We start from the raw sequence: 21,135 nt of genomic DNA, 5'->3' as shown, positions 1-21,135 counted from the left end.
AGCACTCACTCTGGTGCTTTCCCAATTAAAGGGAGGCCTGGCCCCTGTTTGGAGGGCTTTAGTCTAAAGAGTGACAAAAAGAAGGATGAGAATGGTACAAGTAGTAAGTAAGGAGATCAAGGTGGCAATTTTGTTAGCCTTCTACCACCATATTGTGGCCAATGTTAAGGTTTTATCATCATATAAAAACGATTCCCAGCTACTAAAACTAGTTAGTAAAAATCAGTGTCCTTTAGGCATCATAGAAATGTGGGGTCTTCAGGCAGGAATTTATTGGGGGTGAGGGAGAAGAGTAGTGGCTTTACTGATGAGCTTGGGAAGGGTATTCCACACAGAGGGAAGAGTGGAAGGAGGCCTGAGCTGTGTGTGAGAAGCTCATAAAAGTGAAGATTATTGTAACTATGCTATCCAAAATGGGTGCAGTGTGAAGTTTACACATAAACATATAATGACTAAGCATTTGTCTACAGATGTAACTCCCCATGTGGCCATACTTATTCTGGTATAAAATGATGGCTTTTTTTCAATTCAATTTAAACCCCTTCCCAAAGGACACAAACTAAGCAACAACAACAAAAACCCACTAAAACAAAAAAAACCTCCTCATACTGGAATAAGTTTCCACACATGGAGGTTATACCAGTGTAACTATATGGTTCAAATTCACACCCTAAGTCACACACACACTCTCTCTTTCTCTCTCTCACTCTCTTTCCTGTGTAGACAAAGCCACTGGTAGAACATGTGGGTGTGCAGAATGACAGAAGGCCAGACAAGAGGGGTAAGGTAGGTAGGAAGCTTGAACTGGATTCTATGCAGGATACGGAGTTGCTGGAAGGATTCCAAGAAGGGTTGTCTTAGTTTAAAGGACATGGAAGAAAGGTGATCCCGGGAGCCTGTTATACCTGGACTGAAGGAGGCAATATGAATACTCGGGAGGCTGGTAATTAGGTGGTTGTGGAAAATCAGGTTGGAGAGTTTTAGCTGTAGTACACTATCACTGCCCTTACTCTGCAATGGGAAGTAAGTGGAAGTGAAACCTTCCCCTTCACTCCCTGAATGGCCCTGTGTGAGCCTGGTCATGGGGAGGAGAGCAAGGACTATTCAACTGATTTCACTCTCTGTGAGAAAGTAGGTGGACAGGTTATTCCAATATAAGTGGCTGGGCACACTGAGGGGAGGTCAAGTGGCTACACAAAGACGGCTGGCATAGTTTACTTCCTCCCCAGAACAAGGAAGGAACTGTGACTCAGCTATAATTTGTTCTCTGGTCTGTGGCTGGGGCACTACAGCTATACACCATCCTCTATACAGGGAGGACTGTAAGGTTATCATCTAGCCTTAGATACTATGACAAGGAGTGGCATAAAAAAAATCCAAAACCAAGACATTTAGTAGTCAAGACTAACACCGGTAACTGACCTAGAATAGACTTGTATAAATGGAACCAAGCATCTGAATAACAAAATGTGCTCCTGAGGTACAATGCAGTGCAAATTGCATCATTAAGGTTCAGAAAATACTGCTGTGCATAGTGACCCTGGAATAGCAAGCACTCTGCAAGGATCCCTAGGGTATTAAGTGGTGGATAAGGATAAGAAAAACAGTAATCATTGGGAACAAAGACAATTGACAGAGATAGATGGCTATTTCTAACTTGGCAGTAGTAAACATTTTCACTTCAGGAAGAGTTCTAGTGAAGACTCTTAAAGGTGAACTGTAATTGCTGCTAAAATAATAGATGTTAAAAATAAGCTCTTTTGGAGTGAAATTATGTATCACAATTTAGACCTACATATTCAATATGGTATTTGGTTCATGATGAAGTCAGTCTGTAAACTCTAAACTGTAGAACAATTAGATTAAAGCAAGAGATATGCTAGAGAGTCCATACTAATTCTTTTCCACATGTAAGAAGGGGGGATTCCATTTCTTTCCCAATTTCTTTAACTGGATTTTTTTCAAGGGGAAAAAAGATAGGTTTCTTAACTTAAGCTATCACTGGATTTCTTCAGTCATGCTAAGTCACAATGCAACACCAGTCTGACAGAGGGAAGGGCAACATTATCAGAAATAGACTCCTAAACTGTGCCTATAAAATATATTCATCTGGGCACAGAGAGGTAGCTGTGAGTAGTCAGGGTTAGACTGCAGTTTGGTCAATGTGCTCATGTAAGATAGTAAAGCCTTGTACACAGACTTTCTAGTTCTTGGGTCTGGTATGCAGGAGTGACCTTGAAGAATTCCACCTGGACTTCAACAATTTCCACCCCACCATCAACCTCAGCCTGGACCAGTCCACACAAGAGATCCACTTCCTGGACACTACAGTGCAAATAAGTGATGGTCACATAAACACCACCCTATACCGGAAACCTACTGACCGCTATATGTACCTACATGCCTCCAGCTTCCATCCAAGACACATCACACAAACCATTGTCTACAGCCAAGCCCTAAGATACAACCGAATTTGCTCCCACCCTTCAGACAGAGACAAACACCTACAAGATCTTTATCAAGCATATTCTCACCAGCGACCACGCACCGCACCATAACCACTCTAACTCAGGAACCAACCCATGCAACAAACCTCGATGCCAACTCTGCCCACATATCTACACCAGCAACACCATCACAGGACCTAACCAGATCAGCTACAACATCACCGGCTCATTCACCTGCACGTCCACCAATGTTATATATGCCATCATATGCCAGCAGTGCCCCGCTGCTATGTACATTGGCCAAACTGGACAGTCACTACGCAAGAGGATAAATGGACACAAGTCAGATATCAGGAATGGCAATATACAAAAACCTGTAGGATTACACTTCAACCTCCCTGGCCACACAATAGCAGATGTAAAGGTAGCCATCTTACAGCAAAAAAACTTCAGGACCAGACTCCAAAGAGAAACTGCTGAGCTCCAGTTCATTTGCAAATTTGACACCATCAGATCAGGATTAAACAAAGACTGTGAATGGCTATCCAACTACAGAAGCAGTTTCTCCTCCCTTGGTGTTCACACCTCAACTGCTAGCAGAGCACCTCACCCTCCCTGATTGAACTAACCTCGTTATCTCCATACTGATTTATATCTGCCTCTGGAGATTTCCATTACTTGCATCTGAAGAAGTGAGGTTCTTACCCACGAAAGCTTATGCTCCCAATACTTCTGTTAGTCTTAAAGGTGCCACAGGACCCTCTGTTGCTTTTTACCATTGAACAAAAAATCTTCAGAAACAGACTTCAAAGAGAAACAGCAGAACTAAAATTCATTTGTAAATTTAACACCATTAATCTGGGCTTGAATAGGGACTGGGAGTGGCTGGCTCATTACAGAAGCAGCTTTTCCTCTCCTGGAATTGACACCTCCTCATCTATTATTGGGAGTGGACTACATCCACCCTGATTGAATTGGCCCTGTCAACACTGGTTCTCCACTTGAGAAGTAACTCCCTGCTCTCCATGTGTCAGTATATAATGCCTGTATCTGTAACTTTCACTCTATGCATCCGAAGAAGTGAGGTTTTTACCCACGAAAGCTTATGCCCAAATAAATCTGTTAGTCTTTAAGGTGCCACCAGACTCCTTGTTGTTTTTGTAGAGACAGACTAACACGGCTACCCCCTGATACAGGAGTGAGTGAGTGACTGCTGTATGCACTTACTCCTTTCTCAGAGCTGTGGGGCAAAAGATGGATTAGAAGGGGCAGGACATGAGTGGAGCCTTGGCTATTCCCTCCTTCCCCAAAAAATTAATTACCAGAGTAGCTGAGCAAGTGCAGCGGGTGCTGCTAGTAATTTGCTGCTGGAATAAGCCAACAGCAAGTTAATATCCTCCTGGATCAAAGAGAAAGCAAGAGAAGAATTGTCATCTAATGGTGTGTCAGTCAAGGCCTCCTCGGGTGGTCTAGTTTACTTACCACCCATTGCCCAAGGCCATACCTAAAGGCACAATCTAGCCCATTACATACAGATGCAAATACATGAGAATATTAATTTGTGCAGTCACCTATTTCAGATTAAATACTATATTTCATACAGTTACAATTACTAGGAAAATACAGCAGTTTCTTTGTTCCTGTGGCACTGCATTACTGGACTGCATTTGAAGTTTGGTAAGCACTGCAAAATTTTTTGAAACAAAGCCTACACTCTGCTGGGATAATTTGTATTTATTTGCTGAGTTGTGTGATGTTAGTCCGAAAAGGATCCAACTGAAATACAGAGCTTCCTTAAATATCCAAAGTGTTTTACAAGGGCATAGCCACATGGCCACCATTGACAGCACATGCATGCCATTTGAAAATGCAGCGATCAGTGGCACTATTAGTTGTCCCAGGAGAATTTTAGTTTTGTCATAGTTTCCATCATAAACCCTGTTCTGAAGGATAGTTCCTGGCATTACAGTTAATAGATCTGATGTTGACTTTCTCTTGTGACATGATTTTCTAGAAGACACAGGGTTTGACCCAAAACCCCTTGAAGTCAATAGGTGCCTTTCCACTGATCATTCCATAACCTTTGGTCTAGGCGCTTTACTGCCAAATCCCGGGGGGGGGGGGGGGATGGGACAAGTGGGGCAATTTGCCCCAGGCCCCCACGAGAGTTTTCCAGGGCCCCTGGAGCGGGGTCCTTCACTCGCTCTGGGGGCCCCGGAAAACTCTCGTGGGGCCCGGGCCCCCGGAGCTTCTTCCGCTCTAGGTCTTAGGGGGCAATTCGGTGGCGGGGGGTCCTTCGGCTCTGGAACCTGCAGCCAAAATGCCTTGAAGACCCGCGGCAGGGGTCCTTCCACCCCGGGACCCGCCGCCGAAGCGCCGGGTCTTCAGCGGCAATTCAGCAGCGGGAACCCCCCCACCGCTGAAGATCCCAGGCCCCCTGAATCCTCTGGGCAGCCCTGCAAAACTCCCTTATATTCATTTTGTGAGAATGCTATATTAGTGTGTAGACCAGGGTTTAGCAACATTTGGAACGCGGCTCGCCAGGGTAAGCACCCTAGCGGGCCGGGCCAGTTTATTTACCTGCTGACGCAGCAGGTTTGGCCGATCGCGGCCCCCACTGGCCGCGGTTCACTGTCCCGGGCCGATGGGGGCAGCGGGAAGCCGCGGCCAGCACATCCGTCGCCGCGCCGCTTCCCACCGCCCCGGGACGGCGAACCACAGTGAGTGGGGGCCGCGATCGGCCGAACCTGCCACGTCAGCAGGTAAATAAACTGGCCCAGCCCGCTAGGGTGCTTACCCTGGCGAGCCGCGTGCCAAACGTTCTGAATTAATCTACATATCTCCTTTAATGTGCACTCCAAACTAGCCAGTAGCAGTTCCAATAGAGTCCAAGTAGTAGAGAAAGCAGCCGAGTATTATGGGGATTTTAGGTCTCTCATACCCTACGTTATATAAAGGAATTGTGCTAGCAACATCTCTAATTTGCACATAAATAAATATTCTATGGAGAGATTATAAGCAGGTCTGAGTAATCTAGCAATGTAATGTTTGTTTAATCAAGATATTTCAGAGATATTTTTGTAAAGCCTGATAAATTACACTCAAATCCAATGTGACAACAGATATAAATGATACCCACCTAGATATTCAAATCTTTTTACAAGAGGAAGTGTATATGGGAAATATGTAGACTTGTTTACTTTTTAGAGTCATGAAAACCGCAGTTTAATGCAAATGAGATGCGCAAACTTCCCAAATGCAAAACTAAAATATTTTATTATTTTGAATATACATTTTTAATCATGGGAAGGAAATGCTTACTTTATACTCTTGCCAGTTAGTTTTGTGAGGATATGGAAAACAGAAAAATGCCTATATTCCCTAGAAATGCCGCCTCCATAGATATGAACTAATTTTGCTAGGAATGCCAATGACTTAGAAAACTTAAGTCTTAACCCTTCCTGGTAACACACAGACTTGGCACTATTTGCAGAAGAATTAGTTTAAAGCCTCTCCCTGGACTCCAGAATGTTGCTGATAACACTGCTCTACAGCCAAAATACTTCTGAAATAAATGTAGTCAAATTTTCAAATTCTGTGTCACTGAGAACAAAAATGATGCTTAAAATTGTTGATTGGCTCTAGTTTTCAAGTGTACTTAGATTTCCAGAAAGCCTTTGACAAGGTCCCTCATCAAAGGCTCTTATGTAAATTAAGCTGCCATGGGATAAAAGGGAAGGTCCTTTCATGGACTGAGAACTGGTTAAAAGACAGGGAACAAAGGGTAGGAATTAATGGTAAATTCTCAAAATGGAGAGTGGTAACTAGTGGTGTTCCCCAAGGGTCAGTCCTCGGACCGATCCTATTCAGCTTATTCATAAATGATCTGGAGAAAGGGATAAACAGTGAGGTGAAAAAGTTTGCAGATGTAACTAAACTGCTAAAGACAGTTAAGTCCAAAGCAGACTGTGAAGAACTTCAAAAAGATCTCACAAAACTAAGTGATTGGGCAACAAAATGGCAAATGAAATTTAATGTGGATATATGTAAAGTAATCCACATTGGAAAAAATAACCCCAATTATACATACATAGTTTTTAAGGTGCCACATGAAAAGACCTAGGTTTACAATTTATGATTAAAACTCTACTATCTACACAATATACATAGACATAAAATGTAAAAACTTAAATATCTTAGAAACAGTAGCCAATCAGTTGCTTTAATTATCATATTTGAATTCAGCACATCAAAATACATAATAAATAGCACATTTTATCTCTGAAGCAGACGACTTCTCAAAAATTGTAGACCAGTGTAATTTTAGTAGACCTGTGACCATGTATCAAGATCCCCATTGATAAATACATTTTAAAATGTTTATCACAATGGCAGTTCCTGAAATTTAACTAACTCTTAAGTTCAGGACCTAACACCCAGATTTTTTTAAACAGTAAAAGATGTTTCAATTATCTTCTAGAAGTCTCAGTAGATACTAGAAATACACCAGGCTCCTTAGATTCATGTTTGCCAGAGGCTACCTGCAAGGTTTGGCAAAGTGACTCACTTCTCTAGTCTGTTTCACCTTGATACATGCACATTCCCATTAGTGTCAATAGGGGTTATCAGGCACATTGAGATGAGTAAAGACCAACAGGCAACTTTCAGTGCTATATTTATTATAAATGTGGTTGAATGAATAGAATCTTAAAACATCTTTGGGAATCTCAAGGAAAAGCAATTCTACACTTCAGGACAAGTTTCCTAATTTAGGTTCCTAAATTGAGGTCACACAAATGGGTAAACACATGAGAGGGTTTGCCTAAACAAATGCACATGATAGCAGATAAATGTGTACACATGTATTTGCAAGCAGTATTTAGGAGTTTATGTTTGAACATTTGATCCTCAAAAAGCTATGTTTGAATGCAATCAAAATACAAAATCTAAGTATTCAATGCACATTTACCAGACTGAAAAATACAAATACAAATTGGGGGACTGTGTTATTGTTTTATGCTTTAGCTTTTAGATTTTTACATAGACATAAGCAAACTGCTTGGGATAAAGTGACAACCAGTCCAAATCCTTGAACGGAACACAAACCATTTTTTTTAAATGTTCAGGGGAGTTGCCAATACTGAGAAATGCTTTTGAGGTAGATCCATCTCTATGGGAACAGGAGATTATAGATTTTATAATAGAGCATGTGCTCATGACATTTCTAGCCTAGTTTTTAGAACTTGGGTGTGAGGGAGGGGTTATTTCAGGATGGTGGCCAAATGGAGACAGGCTCCCCCGATTTCCATTACTCCCTTTATCTACTAAAGTTGAAAATTTCCAAATCAATTATCCTTAACTGAACCCAAATTGCAGAACATTTTGAATAGGGATGAGTCCAAATCAAAGCTCAAGAGCTAAGGCCTGGATTCAGATCTGTGGTTGGGCCCCAATTCACTGATCAAACCTTTCTATATTGAACTGAATCGGAACACTGAATCCAGTCTGTTCCAAATGTTGGGTGCTGCAGTTTGGGAGTATTTAATCCCAGATCTTGGACACCTTCCTATTTTTCTTAGGAAAGGGAAATTGACTATAAGCCTCCTTGTTCAGGACACAAGTCAAGTAGTGGAGTTAGGAAGTAACATCCTTTATGCAAAATACAGCCTAGTTAGGGGATAGGTACTGCTGACCCTGAGTCTTACCATGGTAACCAAAGGATGCTAAGAGTATGAGAAAGCTGAATTATGAATGGGAGTACACACATTTATCAGACAGATTAGGGAAATAAGTCTGTCAAAAAGCCCTGTATCCACATAGTGTGCTAGTGAACATTTACTTGTCAATCCTCAAGGGCACAGCCTTTAAGGAACCAATTTTTAAAGCATCCAACAGTCATTACACTCCCACATGCAATTTGCTTGGCTGTGTTCTGCTCCATAGAGGTAGGCACTGACAGTTTTTCCAGCATAATTTCCAAATGTAGTGACTTCCCTACATGCCTATTCCTTTTATTTCAGTGGAAGTAATTGCAAAAGTAAGGTACTACTCAACATGAGTAAGGGTGGCAGAATTTGCTGTGTAGTAGTTAGGAGTAGGGGTATTATTTGCTATGTGGCAAGGGGGAAGTTGTCCCCTCCCCCGCAAAGCCTTTTCACAGGTCTACATACTCCATTATGTCTTCCACTGCCCCTACCCCCTGACTTTGCAGGATAGAATGTAATCACATATTTTCTATATTCTGACATAACTGCCACCCATTTTTTTCTGAAATGACACCCCTTGTTTGGAGGAACAATTTGAGGCCAAATTGTGACTCTCCTTACTCACATAGAGGTCCAGTTGCCATTTGATGTCAGGAGTACTACTTTAACTGCTCTCCAATGTGAGTTCCCTACACACAATGTAGCCCTGAGACAGCTTGGGTTTGTTAAAAAAAACTGCCCCAGTTAAGGGGTGCTGGGCAGTTGTACTGCCCGTGGGGAAAACCAGAGACTGCAATCTACACTCTTGCCCTAATACAACAGAAACCTTCCATGGATTTCAGTGTAGTATATCTAAAAGCTCTAACTCATGCAGACTTTCAGTTCGATCCAGAGACTGATTTATGAATACACAAACATTAATTAAGAAATCCTACTACAAAATTCTCTTTGCATCTATATCAAGTGATGCAGGATGAAGTGAACAAGCCAGTGGCTTGGTCTTTAATTAGGAATTGGGGGGGGGGGAAGGGGAACCTTTATTTCATTGTAATTCTTAGAACATGGTGGCTGAGGAGTTTTAGCCTATAGAGTCTAACCAGAGCTTGTGGCAGGAGGATTTGTGGCTCAGGGTTAGTGCTGCAAGGTTAGCATTCTTAAGAGGAATCTGTTCCCGAACCCATCTTTATCCTTCCCCCCAGAATGAAAATCCCTCTCACACCCTATCTGCCCTAGTGCCTTGCTATGCTCTCACCTATTACTGATCTGATCCCTTGCGTCATGCCAACAGGTATACGGAGGTAAGGCAGGAGCAGAGAATGAAAATGAAAAATGGGTCTGAAACCAGTAAGTCACTCCCTTCTGAGTGGATGTCTGACAGAGGAGACACCTAAGACATTTTGAGAAGCTGGGCCTTGCAAGCACAGGGGATCATACCATTCAACATCCAGGTAAGAGAAGGCAGGGAGAGGACAAAATCTCATGTCCCTCAGGTTACAGCCCCAAGGATGAATACATTCAGCCTTATAGCACTATACGTTTTATAAACTTAACCCCCCCTTATCTGGCATCATATTGAACTACCATTAGGGAAGCAGGTTGACTAGCATATGGTTTTATACACTCAATGTATCCCTAAATGCTTTGCAAGAGATGAGTCAGACACTTTTAGTGCAGTCAACCATTATGTGCTCAGCAATAATTCAGACAGGCCCTGAGAGGTTAGAAAGTAATATTTAAATTGTTTATAACTATGGGCAAATTTGCTTAGGCCAAAAGTCTGTTCGTAAAACAGTATTCTTTTACTACATCTTTTTGATGCAGTTTAATAGGAATTCCAGAACACAAGTGTATTTTATGTTCTTTTAGCCAGGATGTTCAACTAGTTGTTCTCACATACATAACTATTTTGCAAACTCAGGCTAATTTTTTATTTTGTGGTATCAACAGCCCTCTTTCTCTTTGATGAATTTAGCTCCCTCTGGACTAGACTGACTAGCAACATTCTAGATTTAAATAACAAAATGCTATTCACTGACTGAATTGTCACAGCCCTACCTGTGAGGGAAATAAGGGGTGTAAGGCCATCCCTTACTTACCTGCTCGGTTTGTGGCTTTGCAGTGGGAAGGAAAGTAGGAGCTATTTGCCTACTTCCCCTGACTGAAAGAAAATGGGGTCAGAGGGGAAGGAGTTTTGGCCCTGCCCTCCACTACACACTTGCTAGAGTAGCTGGCTCAGCACATGCCGGGATGAATCTGCTCCACAGAAAGAGATGAACTAAATTTATTCCACCCCAGAGTAAGGGAGGAATTGTGATTCAATTCTAATACAATGCGGCCCCCAACCTGTTTCAGGCCTATATGCAGCCACAATATAAAAGTGTTCAAAAAGTGGAAAATAGCAGTATTAGGCAGAGTCTGAAAAGATCATGTTGGCATTCTTCACAGCTGGAGACGGATGAAGATGGGCAGGCTGCAGCCACCAGAGAGATGAGGACCAGAAGGAGTTCCAGTTCCACATAGCTAGAAGTTTCCAACTGATATCAGATCCTTCAACATGGAAACTGTGAAAGATAAATATCAAGATCCAGCTGGTCCAAGGGCCTGGAGAGATGTATATTACACACGTGTAGATAGCAGCTTGTCCCAACCTGTAAGAAAAGCAAGTTCACCCCCAAAGAATTGTCCTACTGTCTAAGGAAGGCAGAAGATCCTTGTTGGGGATTCAATACTCATAAGAACATTCTGCAAGGGACAAGACAAGACAACAGGTCAGTGGGCTATCTTCCTGGAGCCAAGACATGGGACATCACTGTAAGACCAGATAAGCTTCTAAAGTCAACAGGCAAGGTGATTGTTCATATTGGCACTAATGACATCATCATCTACGAGTTATCCCACAATGCAGATGACTTTCCTGAAGAATGTTCAAGTGATCTTCTGGGAGATCCTGCCTGTCATGTGAAGGAAGGAAGACAGAAGGCAGAAAATTCTAGAAGTGAATCACTGGCTAGGTAGCAGATGTAAGGTTTGGGGTTTCTAGAACATTGGTCCACTTTCTATGGGGAGATGGGTCTAGATAGTTTGGATGGTCTTCAACTCAGTCAAAGGGAAACCCATCTTCTGTGGGACACACTGGCTAGAGTAGTCAGGAGGCTGTTAAACAAAAAAAACAAAAAACAAAAAAACAAAAAGGAGGGGAAATATGCGTACATTTAGCACAGAATCAAATAGTTGAGAAGAAAATTAAGCAAAGAACCAAATGACATAAGAAATTCTTTAGTTTCCTCTACACCAATGCTAGGAGCCTGGGTAACAAACAGGGCTTGGAATTGCTCATTTATGAGTAGAAATTCTAACTAGTTTGTATTACTAAAGCCTAGTGGGACAATTTGCACAACTGGAATGTTAAAATGAAAGATTATAACATATCTAGGAAGGCTCAAGTGGGAAAAAGGGGAGAGAGAGTAGCAAAAATGGCATTACCTGTTTGAGTCACTGATAACTTGGAAAAAATTATCTTGAATGCTAATGGATCAATGCCCTAACAGATATAGCATAAATGGGATATTAGTTGGTGCCTGCCACAGACCATTAAGTCACACTACAGAACAGGACAACTGGCTCCTTATGTACCTATCTATAATAACTCTGTGATCCTGAGGGACTTCGATTTGAGTGACATATGCTGGAGATCTGATGTTGCTTGTACTAAAACATCCTCAAAATTTCTAAATATCAATATTTCTTAATACAAAAAATATTGCAAACACAGGGGAATTCTATATGTGACAGTCTTGACAGATAAAGAGGAACTCATAACAGAACTAAAAAAAAAATAAAAGAAAAATGGTAGCTTAGGCAAAGAGAATAAAGTCCAAACTACTACTACACATACAGTGGCTCAAAAAGGGCCACAAAGCTGAAAACCACTAATGAGACAATCAGCTGAGAGGAAAGTTTAATCAGAAAAATGTGAATGCTAATTGGGAATTGTTTAAGAACACTTTACTAGGTACCCCAAAAGCCTCAGTCCCACAGCGAGGGGAAGAAGGCCACATTCGTTAAAAATAATTACCTGGTTCAGAGGGGAAGTGAAGACAGCTATAATATAATAATGACAAATGGAAAAAATGGGAAGTTGATAGCAATAGCTATAAAATCAGAAGCTAGGATAAATGATAAGGGAAGCCAAGGGACACAACGGAAAAATTGATGGTCAGCAGAGATAAGGACAATAAAAATTAAAGTATATTCAGAACAAAAAGAATCCTGATAATGGTACTGGTCCATTACTAGAAGGAAATGGTTTAATTATGAATACTGCAGAAGAAGCAGATATGTTCAATTAATGTCTGTTCTGTACTTGGGGGTGGGGGGAATATATACAGTCTCATTATATGATAATGCTTTCCATTACTCACGTATCTCAGGAGGACGTTAAACAACAGCTACTGAAGTTAGACAATTTGAAATCAGCAGGTCCAGATAACTTGCATCCAGGAGTATTAAAAGAAAAAATTGAAGATCCCACTGGACTGTTAATGCTGATTTTCAATAAGTCTTGGAAAACTGGGGAATTTCCAGAAGACTGGAAGAAAGCTAATGTTGTACCAATATTGCAACAGGTAAATGGAATGACCTGGGTAATTATGGACCTGCCAGTTTGACATCCATCCAAGCAAGATAATGGAGCTGACACAGGACTCTATTCATAAAGCATTAAATGAAGAACAATAATTAATGTCAATCAACACACATTTATAGAAAATATATCCTGTCAAGCTAACTTGATTTTTTACATTGTTATTACAAGTTTGGTTGATAAAGGTCTACACTAATATAAAGCAATCAGGATACTTGATAAACTAGGTGCAAGCAAACTGTGTGCATTTTAATGCAGCTAACTGCAAATATATACATTTTGGAACAAAAAATGTAAGCCATATTTAAAGGATAGGGGACTCTCTTATGGGAAGCAGTGACTCTGAAGATTGGTAGATCATGATGGATAAAATCCCAGTGCAATGCTGTGGCCGAAAGGGTTAATTTGATCCTTAGATGCATAAATAGGGAATCTTGAGAAGGAGTAGAGGGGTTAATGTACCTCTCTACTTAGCACTGTTAAGCCTGCTGATGGAATACTGTGTCCAGTTGTCATGTCCATAATTCAAGAAGGTTGTTGATAGTTCAAGAGGGTTCAGAGAAGAGCCGTGAGAATGACTAAAGCATTAGAAAACATGCCTTATAATGATAAACTAAATAGATTGAGTCTAACAAAGCAAAATTAAAGTCTGTAAGTACCTATCTGAGGAACAAATATTTGATAATGGGCTTTTCAAACTAGCAGATAATGGTATTACAGTGAAAGTTGAAGCTACTCAAATTCAGACTGGAAATAAGGTGTACATTTTGAACAGTGAAAGAAATTAACCATTGGAACAATTTACCAAGGGTCATGGTGTGTTCTCCATCATTGAGAATTTTTAAATCAAGGTTGGATGTTTTTTTCTAAAGATATGTCTACACTACCTGCCAGATCGGCGGGTAGAGATCGATCCAGCAGGAATTGATTTATCGCGTCTAGTCTAGATGCGATAAATCAACCCCTGAGCGCTCTCCTGTCTACTCCTGTACTCAAGCGCTGCGAGAGGCGCAAGCAGAGTTGATGGGAGAGCAGCAGCCGTCGACTCACCAAGGTGAAGATACCACGGTAAGTCGATCTAAGTACGTCCACTTCAGCTACATTATTCATGTAGCTGAAGTTGCGTAACTTAGATCGACACTCCCCTCTCCCCCCCCAGACCGGGTCTAAGAGATCTGCTCTAGGAATTATTTGGGGGAAGTTCTATGGCCTGTGTTACACAGAAGGTCAGACTACATGATCACAATGGTCCCCTTTGGCCTTGGAATCTATGAAAAACGAGCATCAAATGTCAGGTTAATTCTTCCCCCGCCCTCCCCATCCTGTGTATTGGTGGTAGCAACGGTTAATAGTACAGGGGAGTTGACACCACCTGATAGTTGCATTCCCACCCATGCACAGCACTACAGATATAAAAGCTGTACATGAAAGAACTACGATTAATACAGGGCAGTGCCACTAATGTCTGCTAAAAGCCAACTGAAAGTGCCTGAAATGATGGCCTTTGAAAATAAATTGCACTACAATCACGCAGCTGCAGAGGCTTTTAGTAAAAACGTTGCTGAGCTGATATGTGGGCTGATGATGTTTCCATTGGCTGAGGTTTGCAAACCTCCTATTAATTTCCCAGCTGAGGCTGCACAACCATTCATCTTCAGAAAAGCTATTCTGCAGATTTATGAAAGCATAATGTGAGAATAAGACTAATGTATTATCTCAAAAAGAAAAGGGCATTCACGTCCATAGTATCCACAATGTAAAACAGGGGTCAAAAGGATGCTTACATCACACGCCAACATCTCCCATATGCCCATCTTCAAACCACTCAGCATCCAGCACTATGAACTTGTATAAATATGCAGCTTTATCATGTAGCCCAAGCCAGGTAGATATGTATGGCCAGGACCCAAGAAAGTGCCATTGACATTAATAGTACCCCGGGATGTAAAGAAAGAACATAGAATCAAGACAGGCAAGAACTAGTGATAAAAAAATGAATAAATAAATAAATAGCCCATCCTCTGTATTTTGTTAATTTCTTTAGCCTAAATCCTCATTCCTGCACACAGCCTGAGTGATGGGCTACATGCTGGGGAGTTCCATGGGGGGTCAGTCTCCTATCTTTCATCAAAGGCAACAGCACCATAGAGCTTTTCTGCAGCTACTACATCCTAAGGGCTGCAGTAGACCCCAATGGATGCCTTGCACTCCCTTTAGTGGAATGAGGTGAGGAAAAAACAGACAAGTAATGACAATAGAGTTTTTAGTTGCCGTAATTGGCCCCCATTTCCAACCCCCTGTCCCCCCTCCTCACCACAGTTGTACTGGTGCTACTTTTGGGCTTGAAGAAAAGGAAATGTTGTAAAATGCATCCCAAAATCTAAGTCAGGGCCAGAGGTGATAGAAGGGCCTTATAATTGTATAGCCACTTGCACCCCAAGTTCACGATATTTTCACACTATCCTAGAAATGTCACTTCACTTATGACTGAAATGCAGCCACCCCTGAAGTAAAAATTGCATTGTTTGAACAGTGTACAGCAACACTACAGAATGGTTTAGGACAGGAAGTTAAGAGTACCATATAAAACCAACCTCAGTGTGAGGAAGGCAGCATATTCCAATGAATAGGGTAGCAGATAGGAAGTCAGGAGTTCACACAAGGCAAGTCATTTATCCTCCCGTGCCTCAGTTTCCCCATCTGTAAGAGCAAGGATAATGATTACCCATGTAGGTAAAGTGCTTTGAGATCTATGGAAAGAAGTGCTAAGTATTTTTATTAAGATACAATAAGCACCGTGAAGTTAACCATGGCACCAGGATCATTACCTTTACCTCAAAGTCCCATTGGAACTTTATGTCCAAATTGCCAGAACTTCTTCTCAAATCTAGTCCAAAAGATGACATCTCCAAAGGCTCACTATTTCCCCAGCATCTTGCAGAGGCATTAGCTTAGTGATGATTAGGAGGGAAGAATGCAACTATACATATTTCTTAGAGGTCTCTTATCTCAGTACTAAGTACTCGTTCACCTTACTTTGTTAGCTCTGACAAGTTCCCAGCCACATTAGCCCTGGCTATAGGACTTATTAGTTTTCAATATGTTTGTCAATGAACCCAATACGTTAACAATTTTATTTCAGTCTAGGACCATAGTATTGAGAAAAATTATAAGAGGCCTAAAATGTTCACTGAAAATTCTAACATGTGGAATAAAATATTAATAAAGCATAATCCTAAAAAGGCCTGAAATTAGGTTTCAGAAACACCCACCCCACATCTCTGCATCCTCTTACATGCAGTGATATTCTTAAAAAAGAATACTATTTAGTTGCTCAGTTAAAGCGGAACAAAGTTTTAGCCAAATTCACCCCCCTCCCCTTATCCCCATGCATGTCTGTCTGCATGTTCATAAAACTGTTTAACATCCAAGCAAAGTGCAATGCCTCCTGGGTTTTCCATGGCAAAAGCCAGGGAGTTACAGGGATGGCAGTGGCAATGCCAATTCAGTAAGTAGCAGTCACAGGAGTAACCAATTAGACCAGATTTGTGGTACTTCTAGTCCAGCTTTAGAGGAAGGTACAAGAAACCCTGCAGTAGGTGATTATGGGATAACTTGCCACCAAGGAAAGTTTCCTTCTAACTGTCCAATTTCTAGAGGTAGGCTTGTGCCAGGAAGTGTTCTTCCCTCCTCAATTTTCCTCCAGGGTAGATTGGCTGAGCCTCTGGAGGTTTTTCACCTTCCTCCGCAGCATGGGGCAGGGATCACTAGCAGGAGGGTTCTCTGCCAATTGAAGTCACTAAAACACAGGATTTGGGGACTTCAACAGCAGAGTCAAGGGAAGGGTAGGGACGGTTTTGTGGCCTGCAGCATGCAGGGGGTCAGACCAGATGATCATAATGGTCCCTTCTGACCTTAAAGTCTATGAGTCTATGAGTTAATGGGAGTTAAATACGCATGGAGTTCTGACAGTAGTTAGCCTGTAGTGTTTCAGCCAGAGGAATGTTTGTGCCAGAGGAATAATTCTAACAATGAGCAACTTTTATGTTCATACTAGTTTTATCTGAGCATGTGACTAGTATTTGCTTGGGCAAGTAGGAGCCTGAAGCTCTGATTTGCAGATATTATCCTAAGGATTCTGCCAAAGTGGGCCATGATACTGTAAATCCTAATGAGAACATACAGCTTTTCCTTCCAAGTGGGAATAGCGTGATTGAATTTTTAAATTTATGAAAATGCAAAGATCTGAGGTATTTATATCATTTTGCTTTCACCATTTTGATGATAGAAGTTGTATCAAAACTGTGCCAGTATGTAGCACCGGAAGAGCTCCTGAACCTCAGAGTGCAGAGCCACATGTGAATGTTCCCAAAGATCAATGGTGCTTAGATCTAGGGATTAGTTTCAGGCCCCTTTCTGCACAACTATTCCATAATCTAGAAAATATTGTGTGGTTAGAGAGAACCCCTCTCCCACTTGGTCTTTCATCAAGGTTTGAACTTCAGACCTTGAGCATTAAAGAGATAAGACTCCACCACTTCAGCTCAAGTAGTATAGTACAGGAATATTTCACAACTTTAAACAAGCATGTACTATGTGTACCATTATACTGCATGTGCACATGCATAAATATTGCTTGCTTTTGAGTAAATTAACTTCTGTTAATCAGGATCTTTCTAGTTCCTGTCTTCACAGCATTCCTCCTTAAATAAGCTAGTCTGTGGCATGACAGCAAGTTATACGCTGGGAGCCCTGATTTTGAGCACAGCCAGGGGATATGAACTCAACAGCTAGCAGAAGACAGATGTTTTGCAGAAGTGACAAATTCAGTTTCCTGGAAAAAAGTTGCCGACTGCATTGTTCCAAATGGAGCTCCCTTATCTTCCTTCCAGATGTTGCAATCTTAACAGCGGCTTAGAGGAACCTTGAAGAGATGAGGTAAAGAGTTCACTGGAAAAAAAAATCCAGCCTGTTCATAAGTTTGAGAATAAAGTAACACTTACTGTGATGCATCCAGTGCTTACAGAGTGAGTAAATCATATCATTACAATGATAAATTCAGAAGGACATAAAGGTAATGCTCCTAAATGATTAAATGCTAGCTGGAGTGCTAGCTCTTGGTATGTGGACATCATGATGCATCTGCTGCAGAATAGCAAGTATAAAGATAAATGTGCTGTTCTACAGCCTTCTGCATATCAACATATATGCACTTTAATTGACATTTATTAACTACAGAACATTTTCAAGACCATGGAATAGAACAGGGGTCGGCAACGTTTGGCTCGCGGCTCGCCAGGGTAAGCACCCTGGCGGGCTGGGCCAGTTTATTTACCTGCTGACGCGGCAGGTTCGGGACGGCAAACCGCGGCGAGTGGGGGCCTGCTTACCCTGGTGAGCCACGTGCCAAACATTGCCGACCCCTGGAATAGAACATTTATATATCTACTGAAAGGGGAATGCAGAGAAAGGTCTTTTGTGTGCAGTAGGGTGTATTCAAGAGTCAGATATTGACTCTAACAAAATGACACAGGGGATCAGACACCAAAACACATTGTTTGATGCTCTGGGTTGTGTAACCCTGTCAAACCCCCTCGGGTCTTTTTCTTACACTTTGGAAACTCTTGTATAGATTTGTCAATGATACAGATGTTTATCTCCTTCCCTTTCCCTAACACAGTTAGAAGTTACTTCATGACATTTTAGATTTCCACAGATATCAAGCAGTATGCAAAATATCTCAGCAAAATTCAGTCTTTCTACCACGTCCATCAAAAACAGTAACAATGAACCTAGGGATGGATAAACCAACTCTCCCAATTTCCAGCCCATTCAAAAAGGTATCATTTAAGAGTTTGACTCAAACTCAGATAATTAGGTTTGTGTTACACTTGGGACTGGAAAAATGAGAGACTAAAAGTGGGTGAAGGGGACCAGAGACAATCCAATGAGAAGTAAGGGCAAGATGGAGTGGAGGCAGTGATGAAAATAACGTGACTGGAACCTTAAAAGATCTCATAGGTTCATAGATTCCAAGGCCAGAAGGAACCATCATGATCACCTAGTCTGACCTCCTGAATAACATAGGATATAGATTTCCCCCAAAATAATTCCTAGAGCATATCTTTTTAGAAAAATAGCCGATCCATTAAAAAAATTGTCAGTGATGGACTACCATGGCACTTGGTAATTTGTTCCAATGGTTAATTACTTGCACTGTTAAAAATTTACATTTTATTTCCAGTCTAAATTTGGCTAGCTTCAACTTCCAGCCTGTGGATTGTATTATAACTTTCTCTGCTAAATTGAGGACCCCATTATTAGTTCCCCATGTAGGTACATATTGACAAACCTCTTAAACTCAGGAGCTCAATCTATTTAGCTTAAAAAAAAAGGTTATCACTATAAGGCATGTTTTCTAATCCTTTAGTCATTCTCGTGGCTCTTCTCTGAACCATCTCCAATTCATCAGCATCCTTCTTGAACGGTGTACACCAAACTTCACATAGTATTCCACAAGTGCTAAATAAAGAGTTAAATAAACCACTATTCCTACTTGAGATTTCGCTGTTTGTGTATCCAAGGATCAAAATTGGCCCTTTTGGCCACAACATTGCACTGGGAGCTCATGTTCAGCTGATTATCCACCATGATCTCCAAATCTTTCAGAATCACTGCTTTCCAGGACAGAATCCCTCATCCTCTAAGTAAGTACATGTTTTTTATTCCTAGATGTACACATTAAGCATCTTAATATGGCTAATTGTTTCCTTGTGTCCAGCTTACAAGTGATTCAGATAGCTCTACATCAGGGACCTCTCTTTTTTTTTTTTTTAAGCCACTTTCCCAATCTGGGTCAACTGCAAACTTTATCAGTGATGATTTTAGGTTTTCAAGCTCATACATAAAGAATGTTAAATAGCAACTAAGCCCTGCAGGACCTGACTAGAAACACCCAGTGGTGATGATTTCCTGTTTACAATTAAATTGAGTCCTATCAGTTAGCAAGGTTTTGATTTAATATGTGACATGTTAATTTTGTATTGTTCTAGTTGTTTTTAAACCAAAGTGTCATGCAGTACCAAATCTAATGCCAGAAGTCTGAGACCATTACATTCATGTTATTATCTTTATCAGCCAATCTTGTAGTCTCAAAAAATTATATCAAGTGGAGATTTCAGTGGAGCTACCTTGATTTGCAGCAGTTGAGGGTCTGATCCCATACGTGTAATGCCCCAAATTTTCAGATAACCTACTGATTTGGGGTTTCAAAATGTAGATATCACCACTTTTTCAAAGATGCTGAGCACCTAATTTTAGGGGTTCATCTGATTTTCCTGAGAGGTGAGCCCCTAAAATTAGTGAGTGCTTTTTGAAAGTTTGGCCCAATATAAGGTACTTGTCTCTATATATAGTATGTGTACAGTACAGTGCAAACAAACACTGCATTTAGGGCATCTTTTTCAGGCAGACTAGCTTTTAGGGAGAAGAGTGGTAGTTCTGTTACTAATACATAGCATAGTCTAGTAAAAAAGTCCAATTTCCTAAAAGAAGCAGCAAAGTTGGTAGGGTTAGCTATGCTGGAGAATGGTGGGGACCAGGTTTACTGGGCCATAGCAATGAATGGCAAGTTGGGAAGGATGGCAACAACTGGAGATCCAGTAAGGTAGGAACAAGAAATGGGCACAGTGAACCTGAGTGAGTGCTATGTTAAGAGGCTGATTCTAGTCAATTGCATTAGTAGGAAGCGGAGTTGCATGCCAAGGGGAAAAGCAAGCAGCAGTCTGACAGATTTTTACAGGAATGAAACCTACCTGTATTTTTCCCCTACAGTGATTTTTGCTGAAAATTATACTTTCCAGGAAATCTTCCAGTGAATGTGCAGAGTAAAACAATCTGTTCTTTTAAGCCTTGTTCCTGCAAACGCCTCCCTGTGAAGAAACTTTATACATGCACCTCGTCCCATTGAATTCAGGCAGAATACTTGTGTGGTTGAAGTGACTCACATGCCTGAGTGTTTGCAGAAACAGTATCTAAATTACTTGGTTAAAGCTGAGACTATGTGCTACTACAAAAATACAATAACTGAAATACAAATAGGCTGTATCAATGTTGTGTATGGCATCTTTGTGGTAGCAACCATTTTTCTATTCTATTTGTTCTACACTCCCGGATTTCTGAGATAGACTACAGTGTTAAGAAAATAGACCCAGCCCAATAACCCATGTCACCAAGCTATTGGCAATACATTAACAGGCTTAGAGTCAGACATGGAGTATTTTTACCTTCTAAGCTGTCTCTTCAAAAATGTTAGTTATTTGGTGAGACAAACAGGACTAAT

This window comes from Chrysemys picta, chromosome 14 (genome assembly GCF_011386835.1).
Source record: "Chrysemys picta bellii isolate R12L10 chromosome 14, ASM1138683v2, whole genome shotgun sequence".
Taxonomy (NCBI): domain Eukaryota; kingdom Metazoa; phylum Chordata; order Testudines; family Emydidae; genus Chrysemys; species Chrysemys picta.
Note: the sequence above shows the minus strand (reverse complement) of the source record.